Genomic DNA, 17,865 nt, shown 5'->3' with positions numbered 1-17,865 from the left:
AAGGGACGGCATGGCTACTCTCTGAGTGAGAGAGCGCCCTGACCCCTGCCTGGACAGGCTTTTACTGCTTGTCTGGGAGCATTACCTCAAGGAAGGTCCTCATTCATCATTGTCAAGCAGTAAGGATCAAACAATAGATAACATTCAAACAACTCTGAGGGCCTATTTTGAGTCAGGGTCAGATAGCTGAAGGGCCATAAAACTTTGGGGAATGAACTCACTTCTTGCTCGGACCCTTATCGTTTAAATTGAGGGTATTAGCAAGGCAGGTTTCACAGGATTTTATGCATTCCTTCTTAGGCCTGATTGCCCTAGGAAACCCGCCCTTTCCAGCACAGGGCTAAACCGCCCTCTGGCATTGTTTCAGGCTTAAGTCAGGCAGGGGAAGTAAGGCAGCCAAGAGATTAGGAGACTTCTCACAGACAGAATGAGGACTCAAGCTATGTTAAAGCCGAAGGGCGAGGGTTCATCACCCCCTTTTTCTATAGCCCCCCAAGTCCTTCCCTGAGGGCCCTTTCATGACCATGCCTGTCTTAGGTCATCCCTCCCTTGAGGAATCTTACCCGTCCTTGTCTAACCGGTCATCCACCTGGGGCGAAGCAGAGTGAAGTAAAAGGGAGCAGAGGAGGTGCTCCTGCCAGAAAGATAAGCTTTGTCTCCTTAGTGGGTTATGGTCCTAAGGTCTCTCACTCAGCCTTAGCCGTGGGGGTTTACAGCTTCTGAAACCAGGCAGGGCAGTTCCCAACACTCACTCAAGAGAAGGGGCACTGGGCACAAGAACGAGGAGGCTGCTGCCGCACCAGAAAGCAAGGTGACGGCACATCAAAGCAGGAAAGGACGCTTAGATGTGAGGGACTGGGGTTCTGCAGTGTGAGGGAGGCAGAGAACCGTGGTGTCTATAGACCAAACTTGGTAAAAACCAAACCTGGAGCTGCCCGAGTTTGGGAGCGAGGACAGCCCTGTGGAGGTCCCCGTGGCTTTGTTTAGCCTCCTAAAGGGCCTTACACATTCAACCAACATTTCTCAGTTGAAATTCTGATCACAACCAAGGTGCTACTAATTCGGGAACATGCCGTGGATCCCGTTCCTCTGACGCATTTAGGAATTTATGCAGTTCCAAGTCCTAGGGCCAAGGAAAAGTGAGTCATCCAGGTAACCGTCTGCGTGAGGTCAGCATGTACCAGACAGCAGGTGCGGGCGGGCGTCACACGACGGCGCTGGATTCTCAAGGTGAACTACTTTCCTCTAGCAGCGGTCCCTCTTAAAACAGAGACTCTCCGGCCGACTTTGCCCAAGCCTGCTTGGTTAAACAAAAGTTTCCATCATTTTTCTCTTTTCACTGGAACAACAACTTGGTGATAAGAAAGTGCCCCTACATAAGCAATGGAGAGTAGGTGAAGGTTATGCATTAGAATTGGGGGGTTGAATAATTCTCTCTTTTTTTTTACTTAAAAATGTTTTGATTTATTTTTATTTTAAGATTTTATTTATTTTTTTAGAGTGAGGGGAAGGGATGGAGAAAGAGGGGGAGAGAAACATCAGTGTGTTGTTGCCTCTTGCACATCCTCTGCTGGGGACCTGGCCTGCAACCCAGGCATATGCCCTGACTGGGAATCGAACCTGCGACCCTTTGGTTCGCGGGCCGGCACTCAATCCATTGAGCCACACCAGCCAGGGCTGATTTATCTTTTAATAATTTTGAAGATTACAGTTGACGCTATTACTTGTTTCAAGTGTACAACACAGTGATGAGACACACAACTTTCAGAGTGATCACCCCGTTCAGACTGGTGCCCATCTGACCCACACATCAGTATTACAGTATTATTGACTATATGCCCTAGGCTGTGTTTTACATGCACGTGACTTTCTATAGCTGCCAGGTTGTACATCTTAATTCCCCCCCTTTTCCCTCCCAACTTCACTCCCATCTGGCAACCATCAAAATGCTTTCTGTATCTATGAATTTCTTTCTGTTTTGTTTGTTCATTTGTTGGGAATTTTAGGTTCCATGTATAAGTGAAATTATATGGTACTTGTCTTTCTCTGCTTATGTCACTTAACTTAATACCCTCCAGGTCCTTCCATGTTGTCACAATGGCAAAATTGCATTCTTTCTTTTTTATGACTGAGTAATATTCCATTGTATACATGTACTATCTTTTCTCTATTCACTTGTGTATTGATAGAGACTGGTCTTTTGATTGGAGCACTTAAACCATTTACATTTAAAGGAATTATTGATAGGTGTGCAAGCTGGGTGGGGGAGAGCCGGTGAAAAAAACAGTGGCTTCTGCCCACACTTCTGTCTGGGAGGATGCTGCGCCTCCAGCCCTCACTCTGAAGCCAGAGAATGCAGTTCCTCCCCGATGTCCCTGGTGATTTGCAAGCTCCTGCCCCAACACTGCAGCGCTGAGCAAGTGAGTCTGCCAGTGAGGAAATCCCTGCACTGGCCCCTCAAGGGGAACACCTGGAACTCCAGCAAGCAGCCCTCCCACCCAGCCAAACTCCCTGCTGGCTTCCACAGCCAGAAGTTCCAGGGATTTTCTTCCTGGCCCTGGGACCCCTCCCTCCCGGGTGGGGGGCACTGCAGCCCAGATACCCCACCACCACTCTTTCTTAACTGCTACACTGTGAGTATGGCACCTGCCCCTTTAGCATCTGCAGACCTCCTGCCAGTATCAATGTGGCTTCTTCTGAATATCCTTAATTATATGGGGCTTCTGTTTAGGTAGACTTCAGGCTGTTTCCAAATGGGGTGGTTCTGCAGTCTAGTAAATTTTGATGCACTGGAGGAAGGTGAGCACAGCGTTTGCCTGCTCTGCTGTCTTGATGAAAATTTCTCTCTTGCAATTTGTGGGGGGTGGGAGGGATCATATCCTTTGTCCTTTAGTTTTGTTTCAGAATTTGCTGATTGCATTCCACGGTGTCATTTCACATGTGACTTCACAGAGTGGGAATGATAAGCCCGTTTTAATACAAAATTGAAAACAAATTTATATCAAAATGACAGTATAAAATGGCACCAATTAACACACTCCTCTCCCCCTTTAGAAGGCAATAATGACAATGCTAGCACCACGAAAAGGTAAGATGTGGGCACAGAAGCAGCCCAGGTGGAAAGCATGTCAACACTATGGAAAGGTGTTATTAAGGGATGATGTGGCCCTGACCGGTGTGGCTCGGTTGGAGCATCCGCCTGTACACCTAAAGGTTGGGGTCCTGTTCCCAGTCAGGACACACACCCAAGTTGCAGGTTCAACCCCCGGTTGGGGTGCTTATAAGAAGGCAACCAATCAATGTTCCTCTCTTACATCTCTCTCCCTCTCTCCCTCACCTCCTAGAAAGAAATTACATTTGGGGCTCCCTTTGAGACAGTGTCTCCGAGAACTTCCTACCAATGACATAACTTTTTAAGGAGGCGGATCCCTGTTGCTGGCCTTTAATAAGCAAAGATGGGACATTCATTTGCTGAGGCTGCTGCAGGGCGGATGTGCCCAGTAGGTGGATTTCCTACACTGCTATTTTACAAGTTGGGTAACCCCAGTTGAGAACCATAGCACCTTCTTTTGCTCCTAGGTTGTCTGAATTAGCGTGGTGGGTGTTAGGACAAAGTCAGAACTAATTAGAGATCACCACCTTTGGGGAGAGGTAGGAGGTAAAATGTGGGGAGGAGAGGGCTCTGGAGGAGGTTTGTCCTGGCAGGTGGGCTGGCATGAGACCACTCAGATTCTGCAAGGCTTCAGGGAGATTACTTGTCTGGGGGCATCTCTCTGATCTGGTGGGGGTACCAATACTTCCTCGGGACCGGGGTGGGCCTCTGAGGAAGTCAGAACAGCATAGATGAATGATTTATCCATTTAGGAGGGCTCAACACTCACCGGGAGATTTCACAACACAATTTAAAAATACCTGACAGTGAGTTCTTGGGCCAACCCTCAGACAGCATCCGGATCTGGGGTGGAGCTCAGGCGCCTGCCCTTTAACAGGCTTCCTGGGCAGCTCTGACCCTGTGGTCCATACAGAATGACCAAAGTACTGTCTAAACTGATTGGCTTTTGAGAGTCAAAATGGGCAATATTAACAAGTGTAACAGGCAAGGCTGTGAAAAGGACTATTCAAGGAAAACAGAGATACATAGTGGTTCCATAAATGAATCGCGATGGGCAAGCTCCCGTGGTGGTGAAGAACATACCCCTGGACACAGACAGACCTGATTCTGACCTACTTACCGTGTGACTGAGCAAGTCCCTCCATCCCTCTAATCCTCAGTCTCCTCACACAAAAAAGCAAGCTTCACTGTACATTTAGTGCAATATTCTCTTCTGGCAAAGGTTTCCCTGGGCCCCCTGTTCTCTACAACCTGATCCTTTTCAGTGTGCGAGTATTTCCAAGTTGTTTCATGGACTGTGATATTTGACCCTCAACTATTTGTTACTTCAGGCGGAGCTTATATAATGTTGCAGAGCCTGGAACCTAGGAAACAGTGAGAGGATGCTATACGCTTATTTTGCCAGTTTGGTAAAACACTGTATTCCTCTCTCCTCTTTCCCCATCACCAAGAGATGGGGAATGAGGCAGAGGTTGGAAATGCTCGCCAAGCAATACTTCTGTGTCAGTCAGCCTTTTATTCTTTTGCCAGTTCCTCCCAGACTGATTCCATCAACGGTGCACAAGCTTTCCATGGGCAGTTTTGGTGAAGGAAATATCTCTCTACTTGTAGTCACATCCCCTTTCCCTTCTCATGGGGTCTGAAAGGATGTTTTGAGGGCAGGAAATAATATCTAAATGTTTACAAATTGAAACATCAATTGAAAGAGCCTTTGTCTTCTGTCTTTGGTGTGGTAGTTTGGAGTGCGAGTTCTCTCAATCCAGTGAGTGCTGCAGATCAAAACTGCAACACGATGTCACCTTAGAATGTTAGATATCGCCTCACACCTGTTATTTAAAAAAAAAAAAACAAGAAGCGAGAATTAACAAGTGTTGGTGAGGATGTGAAGAAAAGGGAAGTACCCTATGATCCAGCAATTCCACTTTTGGGTATTTATCCTAAGAAAACAAAACACTAACTCAAAAAGATATATATGCACCCCCACATTCAACACAACATTGTTTACAATAGCCAAAATATGTAAACAATGCATCTGCCCATCAATGGGTGAATGGATAAAGAAAATGTGGTATGTATGAGGCCTGTTCAGAAGGTATTCAGACATGTAATATGAAAAATAGAGACTTTTATTAAAGAAGATACAAAAAACATTGTACATAGGACAATGACACTTCAGTACCTTTCAAAGTAGATACCTTGGGACCTCACACAGTTCTCCCAGTCACCACCAGCTGTCTTGTCATATTTTCCTAAATCTCATCGATGATCTGAAATTTCTTCCCTTTCAAAGGTGATTTTAGTTTTGGGAAAAGCCAGAAGTTACAGGGCATCAAATCTTGGCTGTAGAGGGCTGAGTTACCTGGGAGATTTGATGACATTTTGCCAAAAATCTCTACATGAGATGTGATGTACGAGCAGGTGCATTGTCACGATGAAGCTGCCAATCACCAGTTGCCCATAGCTGTGGTCTTCTGAGTCATCTGAATAGTTTCAAGAGAGGAATGTTCAAGCTTAACACAAAATTTGATGCAGATTTGTTGCTCTACTATCTCAGTCATTTTGAAGGTGATGGCCACACAGTACACATGCTCACTCAATAGTGTCTACGACCCTCACTGACTAGTACAGTGAAGTCTGCATTGTTCACACATATGCGCTCTCCTTGGCTGCCAGGTTACATGGATGTTGTGCACCCCATTCTCGTTGTGTTAACAATGGCTGGACTTTTTCAAGACAGGCCGTGTACACTCAGTGGAATATTATCCAGCCACAAAAAGAAGGAAATCTTGCCATTTGTAACAACGTAATTGAATCTTGAGAGCATTATGCTAAGTCATACAAGTTCAGACAAAAACAAATACCACATGGTATCATTTCTATATGGACTCTAAAAATAAAAAGCCAAAAAGGAGCTCAGGATACAGAGAACTGATTGGCGGTTGCCAAAGGGGTAGGGACAGGCAAAATGGGTGAGGAGATTAAAAGGTACTAGCTTCCAGTTATAGAATAAATAAAGCATGGAAACTAATGTACAACAAGGTGACTATAGTTAATAATACTGTATTGTACAGTTGAATTGTAATGTTGCTAAGAGTAAATCTTAAAAGTTCTCATCATAAGGAAAAAAATGTGGTAAGCTTGTGTGGTGACAGATGTTAACTAGACTGTATCGTGGTGATCAGGTCACAATATATACAGATACTGAATCATTATGTTCTACACCTGAAACTTATATGTCCAGTATACCCAAATAAAATAAAAATACATACAGACAAATCACTTCCCTACCATCTTATTATGGTACCTCAAAAAGTCAACAATATTTCCTTAATATCATAAATTACCTATCATGTTCAAAATTCCCTGACTGCCTGATTTTTAAATGATTGACTTAAATTATGTAGATAAGACTCCACACACACACTCTATTTGGTGGTTATATCTTTTAGTCCATGGGTTGGTCTTCCTTTTTTTTCCTTGCTAGTCTTTAAAATAATTTTTTATTTTTTTAAAGATTTTATTTATTTATTTTTAGAGAGGGGTAAGGGAGGGAGAAATAGAGGGAGAGAAACATTGATGTGTGATAGCCTTTTGTGTGCCCCCTACTGGGGACCCAGCCCACAACCCAGGCATGTGCCCTGACTAGGAATTGAACTGGTGACCCCTTGGTTCTCAGGCTGGCACCCAATCCACTGAGCCACACCAGCAAGGGCATAAAATGATTTTTTATTTTACAATTACAATTGACACACAATATTACATTAGTTTCAGGTGTACAACCTCTGTAATCTTCCCCATAAGTCTATCACCCATCTGACACCATTCAGAGTTATTACAATATTATTGACTATGTTCCCTATGATGTACTTTATACCCCCTTGACTAATTTTATAACTGGGGCTTTCTTTGTTACTTCTTAATCCTTTCACCTTTTTCCCCAGTGCCCCTCCCATGTGGAAATCATCAGTTAGTTCTCTGTATCTATAAGTTTGTTTCTGTTTTGTTTGTTTTATTTATTTTGTGTTTCAGATTCCACATATAAGTGAATCGTATAGTATTTGTCTTTCTCTGTCTGACTTATTTCACTTAGCATAACATCCTTTAGGGTCATCCATGTTGTTTAAATGACAAGATTTCATTCTTCTTATGGCTGAGTGAGCTCTGTTGTGTATATGTATCACACTTTTATCCACTCACCTATCAGTGGACACTTAGGTTGCTTCTGTATTCTTGGCTATTGTAAATAATGCTGCAATGAACAAAGGGGTGCTTATGTCTTTTCAAATTAGCATTTCAGGCTTCATCAGATAAACACCCAGGAGTGGAATTGCTGAGTCATATGGTAGTTTTATTTTTAATTTTTAACAAATAGTGGCTACAGTTAGAATTTAATATGTTTTTAAGTGGTATAAAAAAATCTCAACCAAATTGCTGCTCTCTGTGGCTCTTGGACTACAATTGTAAGACCCCTCATTTCTTTCTATATCGGAGATCACTGGTGTACACGGGAGACCGAGTGCTAACATGGAGACCCAAGTGTTTAAGTGAACACAACGAAACTGAGAGGTGGAGGAGAGACAACTACGAAAACTTCCATTGCCAGCCTTGAAACTAGGCAATCATCAGGTGAAATACAATTCAAAATCCTTTAGTTAAATAGGTCAAGTAGAGCCCTGGCTGAGGTGGCTCAGTGGACTGAGCGTCAGCTGGTGAACAGAGAGGTCATTGGTTCAATTCCGGGTCAGGGCACGGACCAGTGGGGGGCTGGTCCCCAGTTGGGGGTGTGTGACAGGCAACCATTTGATGTTTCTGTCCCTCTCTTTCTCCCTCCCTTCCCCTCTCTCTGAAAATAAAATAAGTAAAACCTTTTAAAAAATAGGTCAAGTAAATAAAGAAAGGAGTAACATACATAAAAGCAAGAAACTTGGCAATGGATTCTTAGACTTGACACCAAAAACACAAGTAACAATCTACAGAATGTGAGAAAATATTTCCAAATCATATACCTGACAACAGTCTAGTATCTAGAATACCTGAAGAACTCTTACAACACGGCCCTTGTGAAAAAAAAAAAAAAAATGACAACTCAAATTAAAAATGGACAAAGGTCTTGAATGGTCTCCAGAGGAGATATGCAAACGGCCAAAATGAAAAGGTGTTCAACATCAAGTGGACAGTAAGGAAACGCATGTCAAAACCACAATGAAATATTACTTCACCCCTACTGGGATAGCTATGATGTTTTTTAAAGGAAAGTGTGAGTAAACATATAGAAAATTCCGCAGAGGTTTTTCAAAAAATTAAACATGTACGGTTAGCGGAGCCGCAGTCTGGAAGGCAGCGCGTGTCCCGCCCCCCAGCCGGAGGCCTCGGAGCCCAGCCGGTGCCCAACCCAGCCACACAGCCTGGCCAGCTGGAATGCCTTCACGGACACCCCCTGGGGGACCTGGCCTGTCAGGACATGGCCATCGTCGGCTATAAGGCCTTATCCTCTAGCTGGGCCTCGGTCCCCAGGAAAACCTTCCTCAGCTTCACGCCAGCTGAGGCTGGTGCCTGGTTGGCAAAGACTGGTCAAAGCTCTTTTGTGAATGATCTGACCCTTGGGGGCCAGAAATGTTCTGTGATCCCAGACTTACTGCTACAGGATGGGGAATTTATCACGGATCTTTGCGCCAAGAGCACAGCCGAGGCCTGCACCTTTAACATCGCTGTCACTGTGAATGCCAAGACGCTAGTCACACTGATGGGCAAAGGTGCCCATGGTGGTATGGTCAACGAGACACATGATAAAATGCTTCCCCTCTGCGGCCTTCCCAATTCTGATGCTTGTTTCAGCATCAGAATTGGGAAGGCCGCAGAATTCTGACCCAATTCTGATCCTTCCTACTACCATCCCCGCAACTGGTTTGCAACCCTCTCCTTCCCAAACATACACACATACACCATTTTTATTGGGGGGACCATCACCCACACCCCTTATTGCCACCAAAACCACATGGGCTGGGGACAGGCCTGGATGGACAGGCACCTCTCCTACCCATAGCCCTCCAGTGTGGGGTTGGAAAACTTTGTTGGATTTTTTTCTGGATAAAAAAACTCTACAAAAAAAAAAAAGTAAACAGGCAGTTGGCATATTACCCCACAATTCCACTCTTAGGTATATACCCCCCAAACTGAAAACAGGTAGTTACTTATTCATGAATGTTCATGGCTGCACTCCTCACAGTAGCCAAAGTTGGAAACAATTCAAATGCCGGTCAATGGATAAACAGATAAACAAACTGATATATATATATAATGAAATATTATTTAGTCATAAAAAGGAATGAAGTACTGATACTGTATGACAGGGACAGACTTCAAAAACATGCTCAGTGAAAGAAGCCAGACCCAAAAAGGTCATGTGTTGTGTGATTTCTTTTACATGAAATGTCTAGAAAAGGCAGATACAAAAAGTAGAAAGCAAATTCAAGACTTCCAGGGGTGATGGGAGTGATTACGTAATAGGTACATGATGTTTTGGGGAGACAAAAAGTTTTGACGCTGGAGACAGAGGTGGTGTTCGCACAACATTGTAAATTCACTAAATATCACCAAGTTGTGCACTTGGAAACAGTTGTGTGTTATGTGAATATTACCTTAATTTAAAAAAGAGAATTACAGAGAGAAAGGAATCAAGTATAAATAGTGCATATTCAAAATGGTACAAACATTTTGGAAAATAATTACATAATTTTTTAGAAAGTTAAATGTATACCTACCATGGAACCCAGGCATTTCATGCCTACCTATTTACCCAAAAGAAATAAAAGAATATGTCCCTATAAAAACTTGTACATAACTTTTCATAGTAGCTTTATTTGTAATAACCAAAAAAACCTGGAAACCACTAAAAATCCATGAACGGACAAATAGACAAACAAATGAGGGTATATCCACACAACAGAGAACTCGGCAATGAAAAGGGATGAAATATTGACACGCAGGACATCTACGAATATTGCCTGAGTTGAAGAAGCCAGAAAACAAGTAGATTCTATGTGATGCCATTTCTTTTTTTTTAAAGATTTTATTTATTTATTTTTAGAGAGGAGAAGGGAGGGAAAAGAAGAGAGAGAGTAACATCAATGTGTGGTTGCTTCTCATGTGGCCCCCACTGGGGACCTGGCCTGCAACCCAGGCATGTGCCCTGACTGGGAATTGAACCTTCGATGCTTTGGTTCGCAGCCCGCGCTCAATCCACTGAGCTATGCCAGCCAGGGCTGATGCCATTTCTATAAAGATCGTATGGAGTGTAAACAATGACAAAGAGCAAATCAGCGATTGCCTGGACGCTGAGTTAGATCAGCAGGGAAGAGGATTTGGGAGACTTTTGGAGGTGTTGATATGTTCCTTTTTTTTTTTTAGATTTTCTTTATTTATTTTTAGAGAAAGGGAAGGGAGGGAGAAAGAGAGGGAGAGAAACAACAATGTACGAGAGATACATCAATCATTTGCCTCTCACACACACCAAAGTGGGGACCTGGCCCAAAACCCAGGCATGTGCCTGACCGGGAATCAAACTGGCAACCTTTTGGTTTGCAGGCCAGTACTCAATGTACTCAGCCACACCAGCCAGGGCTGTTCATTTTTAATTGTGATGGTTTCATGGGTGTATATAGATGTCTAACATGTACAGTTTATGGTGTATCAATTATACCTCAACAAAGCTAGGATTTTTTTTACAAGATATTTTCTTTTAGTAAAGAACAAAAACAGACAGAAATAAATCAAATACACCTAGATATTTTTTAAATGGAACACTTAGAAATATGAAAAGATAATTGAAAAGAAAAACTCAAAATTTGGGGATCAAGTTTAAACTGGTCACATCACCAATGGCCAATGATTTAATCAAGTGTGCCTACATACTGGAATCTTCATAAAATCTCCCAACAGTGGAGTGTGGGGAGTTTCCAGACTGGATGAGCTAGGAGGGTGGCTCTACCCAGCTCTGTGGGAACTGTAGCTTCTGTGGTTGGGACGCCTTCAGACTTTGCCCTATGCACCTCTTTATCTGGCTGTTCCTCGTTATCACTTATAATGATAAAATATCCTTTATAATAAATTAATGGCAGTAAGTTTTTCAAAAAGTTTAAACTGTTTACAATTGAAGGAAATCAGTTTGAAGACAGTACTTTACCAAAATGCAGCATAGTTAGCCCTGGCTGGTGTGGCTTAGTGGATTGAGCACTGGCCTGTGAACCAAAGGGTCATCAGTTCGACTCCCAGTCAGGGCACATGCCTGGGTTGTGGGCCAGATCCCCAGTAGGGGGTGCACTAGAGACAACTGCACATAGAACTTTCTCTCCCTCTCTTTCTCCCTCCCTTCCCATCTCTAAAAATAAATAAATAAAATCTTTAAAAGAGGAATGCAGCATAGTCACATACACAGATATTTTTAGAGAACTATTAGATATTGAAAATATAGTGGGCAATTTCAAAATAAGTCTAATATGGACCTAAAAGAAATTAGAGAATAAATAATGGGGAGAAATATACAGAGACAATTGCTGAAAGATTTTGTCCTCAGGTAGAAGCCGTACACAGTGGAGAAGCTACAGATAAATCAGAGATAAAGAAAAAAACACTATATAGCTATCTACCAGGGAAAGAGACAACTTTTCTAAAGTGAATGTGTCTCATTTTGTTACAGTAAAATTGTCACTGGATCTCTCATCAGCAAAACAGATGACAGGAAATAAATTGAGCAATACCTTCAAAATGCAGAGTATGTGGTAGTCCCAATAGAACCTATATAATTAAACTACTAGGGACAAAAAAAAAACAAGAATATTTGCAAATATACAAATAATATGAAATCTTACTCCTTATAGAGCTTGTTAGAAATTTAAAAATAAATTTTAAAGGACTTTTTTCAACAAAAAGAAAAATGTATTTAGTTAGAGGCAGCTTCTTAGCCTGCATGTAAGTCTGTAAAACTTCGTGGCTATAGTTTAGAGCTGGCTCTTTAATGGCAGATCAAACCATCACCAGCTGTGCAGTTTGCCACCCAGTCCCTCCAGTTCCGTGTCATACTGTGGCACCAGGTGCGGGGATGTGATCTGGCCTAAATCCACTTGGGCTTGTTGCATCCTTATGGAAAGCTGACTGTGGGGGTATGGGAAGCCAACCTCTCAGCTGCAGGAGTGACCCCGGCGACCCTGCGATCCACCATGCTGCTGCTTAGGGAATGCTCGACAGTGGGCAATAAAGAATGACAAAAGGTTATTGTAAGTAGAATCATGTGGTGATGAAATTTGTAACTACGATTCCAGGCACCAGGGTCTTATGTGCAGGTGACCACCAGTGGACCTGAGGCAGCTGTAGAGTGCAGTATGAGGGTGTTTGATCCAAGCAGATGCTTTATTCCAATTGATAATAAATTTTTTTGTAAGTTTGCATTTAGATGGCAGGGTTGATGATTACCTTTACCATCTGGCCTTATGCTATATCCACTCTCCTCCCTTCTGTTGTAATAAAGTCTGGGTGAACTTGATCACCTTTGTATACCCCAGATCATTACGTTGGTTCCTGACACCTAGCTAATGGGATCTGGTGAGCAGATATTAGAAGCACTCTAGCTGTCTTATTGAGACAATTGACTTCCAGTCAAGATGGCAGCACAGGTAGACATGGTTTGCCTCTGCACAACCACATCAAAATTACAACTAAAATAGAGAACAACCATTACTCAGAACCATCAGAAATTTAGTTGAATGAAAGTCTGACAACTACAGAAGTAAAGAAACAACATCCATCCAGATTGGTAGGAGGGGCACAGATGTGGGAGGGGCTGTTCCCATACCCACATGTGGTGGATAAAAATTTGGGAGGGATAGCTCTCGATCGAGGAGTCCCAGTCCACACCAGGCCATCAGCCCAGGATTCCAGTGTCAGGAAGATAAGTCCCCACAACTTCTGGCTCCAAAAACCAGAAGGGATTGAGGTGATGGAAGAAACTTCTGGAGCCCCAAGCAGCTTCTCTGAAAGAACCCATACATGGACTCACCTACTCAGATTTATTCCCTCTGAGCTCCAGCACTGGGGTAGCAGCTTGAAAGGCACCAGTGGCATACAGGGAGAAACTGAAGTGTCTGGCACCAAGGCGAGCAGAGCCCATTGGCCCTGTTTTAAATTCCACCCCCCCCCCCGAAAAAAGAGCTGGTAAGCTGGTGGTGGCATCCATCAACCTGGTTAACACTGTTTGACCCACCTTGTAGATCCCCAGAGACTCTGCCCACCCAGCTGCTTTTCCATATGATTGGTCTTGGCTCATGCTTCACAACTTCCTAAATCCTATCAAACAAGCAACAGCTGGCTACAGTGAGACCCGGGCCTGGCACTAGCAGCAGCCAACCTAGATTCACAGTTTGGCTTCGCCTAGGAATCTCCAAGCTCATCACAAGTAGCAGCCATTTCAGATTGCTTTATAGCTCAGGCAGGGTGACCCAGGCAAAACACAGGTGGAGGCTGACCTTGGTCTGCACCACACAGGAAACCCCAGAGCCTTCGCACCCAGTGGACAGCTACAGACCACACTGGAGCACTCTCACCATGCTCCAGTACAGCTGATCCTCCACAGAGGGCAGAGACTGGTGGTTAAAGTGGTCAAAGCCAATGTTTGCAGCTGACTGGCCTGAGTAAATCCCTCCCATTGACCTGCCAACAGCAACCAAGGCTCAACTACAAGAGGAAGGTGTACTCACCCCACACAAAGGGCACACCTTGAGTACCCAGTTTAGGTGATATAGGTGAAGTTTTGCCCCTGGACACTACAGAACACCTACATTAGGCCACACTACCAAGATAGGGAATTTAATCAGCTCTACCTAATACATAGCAACAAACAGAGGAAGTCTACCAAAGTGAAGAGACAAAGAAACAGGGCCCAAATGAAAGGACAGATCAAAACTCCAGAAAAAGAGCTAAGTGAAATGGAGATAAACAATCTATTGGATGCAGAGCTCAAAACACTGGTTATAAGGATGCTTCAGAAACTTAGTGAGGACTTCAATAGCATAAAATAGATCTAGTCAAAAATGAAGGATTCACTAATTGAAATAAAGAACAATTTACAGGAGAACAACAGAACAATGGATGAAGGCATGAATCAAATCAATGATATGGAACATAAGGAACCAAAAAACAATGACTTGGAACAACAAGAAGAAAAAAGAATCCCCCCCAAAACAAGGAGTATAAGCAGCCTCTGAGACAAGTTTAAGAGGTCCAATATTGGCATTATAGGTGTGCCAGAAGGAGAAGAGAAAGAGCAAGAAGTTGGAAATCTAATAGAAAAAATAATGAAAAAAAAACTTCCCTAATTTAGTGAAGAAATAGACATGCAAGTCCAGGAAGCACAGAGAGTACCAAACAAGATGGATGCAAAGAGGCTCACTCTAAGACACATCATAATTAAAATGCCAAAGGTTAAAGATAAAAAGTGAATCTTAAAAGCAGCAAAAGAAAAGAAATTAGTTACCTGCAGGGGAATTGCCATAAGGTTGTCAGCTGATTTTGCAAAAGAAACTTTGTAGGCTGAAAGGGACTGGCGAGAAATATTCAAAGTCATGAAAAGCAGGGACCTACAGGCAAGATTGCTCTACCCAGCAAAGCTATCATTCAGAATAAAAGGGCAGATAAAGAACTTCCCAGACAAGAAAAAATTAAAGGAGCTCATCCTCAGCAAACTATTATTATATGAAATGTTAAAAGGACTTATTTAAGAAAAAGAAGATCAAAACTATGAACAGTAAAATGACAAAAAAAAATACATATTTATCAACTATAAAATCTAAAAAACAAACTAAGCAAACAAGAACAGAAACAGAATTATGGATGCGGAGAAAGTTTTAATGGTTGCCAGATGGGAGGGGGTTGGGGTAGACTGGGTGAAGAGGTGAGGGATTAAGAAGTACAGATAGGTAGTTACAGAATAGCCATGGGGATGTAAAGTACAGTATAGGAAAGGGAGCAGCCAAGGAACCTATGCATGAACCATGGATATGAACAATGTTGAGGGAATTGCCTGAGGCAATCGGGGTGCTGCGTGAAGGGGAGCAAAGGGGAAAAAATTGGGACAACTGTAATAGCATAATCAATAAAATATAATTTAAAAAGACAATTAAGTGTGGCATATAGATCCTGTAAAAGTTCAGTGACATTGTCAAAAATGGTTGGGGCATCTAAGGGTCTCAAATTCTGGAGCATGTGGGATAGTCCTGAGAGATCAGTTGCTGCATTTCATTTTATCTGCAGCAAAGAAAGAGACATAATCCGGGTGGGCCTCTTGAGGCTTTGGAGGCAACATATTTCACTGGGGGACATGCAGTGCTGGCAGCGCTGACCTATTTACCAAGTAATCCGCAAGGCTGCCAGTTTGGAAGAGGACTCAGAGCAAGCAAGTTCTCTGCAATAGGAGCATGCTGTGCCAGGAAACCGAACTGTCTTAGAGTTGTCTGTGGCTGACAGACTGCTGCAGGATTACGATGACAAATCATACAACAGAATCATAGTGTAATGCTGGCAAACCATGAAAATCCACTTATAAATCAGGCCCTGGGCTTTTCCCTTTACTGTTCGCCGAGCATAGGGAACTCCCCATGAGACTCTTGGTGTGAACTGAGGAACAGCAAGTAAAACAGGTAAGATATGAGAAAGAACCACGATTGTCTGAGCTCCCAGCCCAGGAAGTTTACTTATGTCTTTCAGAATGGCATGGGCCCAAATTCGTACATGCCGAATCAACTTGTATTTCTTTGACACGCAGTTTTGTGGTTCAGTGGATCTCATCATACCCATTTCATGACGAGAAGTTCAGGTCACCACTTTCCCATGATCAGGCACTTAGTCCCTGCCAGTGTTCACAGGGAACAGTAACAACTTAACATGCAGAAGAGGGGACAGCAAAGAAAGGCTTGCTCCTTGTAGTGGGGAAAAAGATGATATAATTTGTCACAAAAATATACCATCTTTTAAAATATTTAGATTTATAATAACTGTGGGAAAGATACTTTCAAATATGACTATGATGGAATTAGCCTGCAGCTGTTAAAAATCCCTTCTGAAAATTATCATATAAACTTGTTTGGGAAACTACAAAGAAACAGTGAATGATTGAACTATACATATTGTGTATAAAGCCATTTTTGTCTGATGTGTTTCTGCTCATTGCTTTGGGCTTGCACAGACACAGTGCCCTCCATGTAGTAGAAGCTCCAGTCAGACCCTGGGATTCTATTCCCTGACCGTAGGGGAGCCTATTGCTGTCTCTAAGCTCATGGTATCACTCCATAGTAGGGAATTTGAGGGACCATAAATATCAAGTTACTAGACGAGAGAGATGGTTTTGGTTTTTATATTAGTTGAAAGTATATTAGTCTAGCGAGAAGGACAAGGAAGAGGGAGGCATGATGGAGATACTGTGGAGCTGACTTTCCTGAAACTTACCTATCTAATAGCAATATTGTAAAGAATCTGGCTTATGTAAAAGCAATTGTAGGAAAAAGGAAGTGGGGATAATATGGAGTAATACTGGATTTTTCACTATTTAGAAAAATAAACAGAACCTATTAAGAGGTGGAGATTTTGCCCTGGCTGGTGTGGCTCAGTGAATTGAGTGCCAGCCTGCAAACTAAAGGGCTGCTGATTCGATTCCCAGCTAGGGCACATGCTGGGGTTGCAGGCGGGTCCCCAGTGAGGGGTGCACAAGAGTCAACCACACATTAATATTTCTCTCTCTTTCTCCCTCCCTTCCCCTCTCTCTAAAAATAAATAAATCTTTTATTTATTTCTAAATAAATAAAAAGAAATTAAAAATATCTTTAGAGATTAAAGGTGGAGATTTCAAGGTACATACATTACATTTGCTAGGTTCCCTTCCTCCCCCCACCACCACGTGAGCAAGAATATTAGCTATTGAATCCTAGGGAATTCTCATTTCATCCAGCCAGTCCTTGTCCTATCTCTCTTAGCATCCCAGCTTCATCACTAAACACTGTAAAAAACTGACAGAAGTCTGAAAGTTTGCTCTTCTTGGAAACTAACAAGTTAGCCTTCCACAGTTCCATGAGCCCTGGCAGAAGATATGACACTCCTGGACCAGAGATGAAGGACGCAGTTACTCATGGCACAGCGAACATTAGGATCTTCACACTTGCCTTGGTTCCCCTTGCCTCTCAACTCCTACTCAGAGCAGTCCAGGTTGATGCTATGCACACAGTAAGTCTGCAGTACAGCTAAGAAATCTCAAGCTTAGGAAACCTGAGTCTTTTGTAGTGGACTGCAAGTTAACCTGCCCAATGTTTGCTACAGAGGACATTGTTTTTATTATGTTGGACAGTAAACAAAACTGCCTTCTACTCTGGAAGAAGACACTATCTCTATTTTATGAGAAAGGCCTCAGAGCCTCTGCTTTCAAGACAAACAGAAATGAGAGAGCCATGTGGAGTTGTCTCTCAATAAATTTGTTATCTTGATTGTGGCGATGATTTCATGGATATATGCATATGTCAAAACTCATCAATTTTTTCACTTTAAGCCTGCTTACTTTATTGTATGTCAATTTCACCTCACTACAAGGGGAGGAAAAAGAGTCTTCCTACTCAAATATGCTATTGGGACCAGTAGCCTCACTGCCATCGGACTGCTTTTCAAAAAAGCAGTATTTCAGGCCTTATTCCAGAGCTTCTGAATCAGAACTTGTGTTGTTG

The sequence above is a fragment of the Phyllostomus hastatus genome, unplaced genomic scaffold (genome assembly GCF_019186645.2).
Source record: "Phyllostomus hastatus isolate PE091 unplaced genomic scaffold, TTU_PhHast_1.1 phas_contig_16, whole genome shotgun sequence".
NCBI classification, from domain to species: domain Eukaryota; kingdom Metazoa; phylum Chordata; class Mammalia; order Chiroptera; family Phyllostomidae; genus Phyllostomus; species Phyllostomus hastatus.
The sequence above is the reverse complement of the archived record's forward strand: the minus strand, read 5'-3'. Positions refer to the sequence as shown.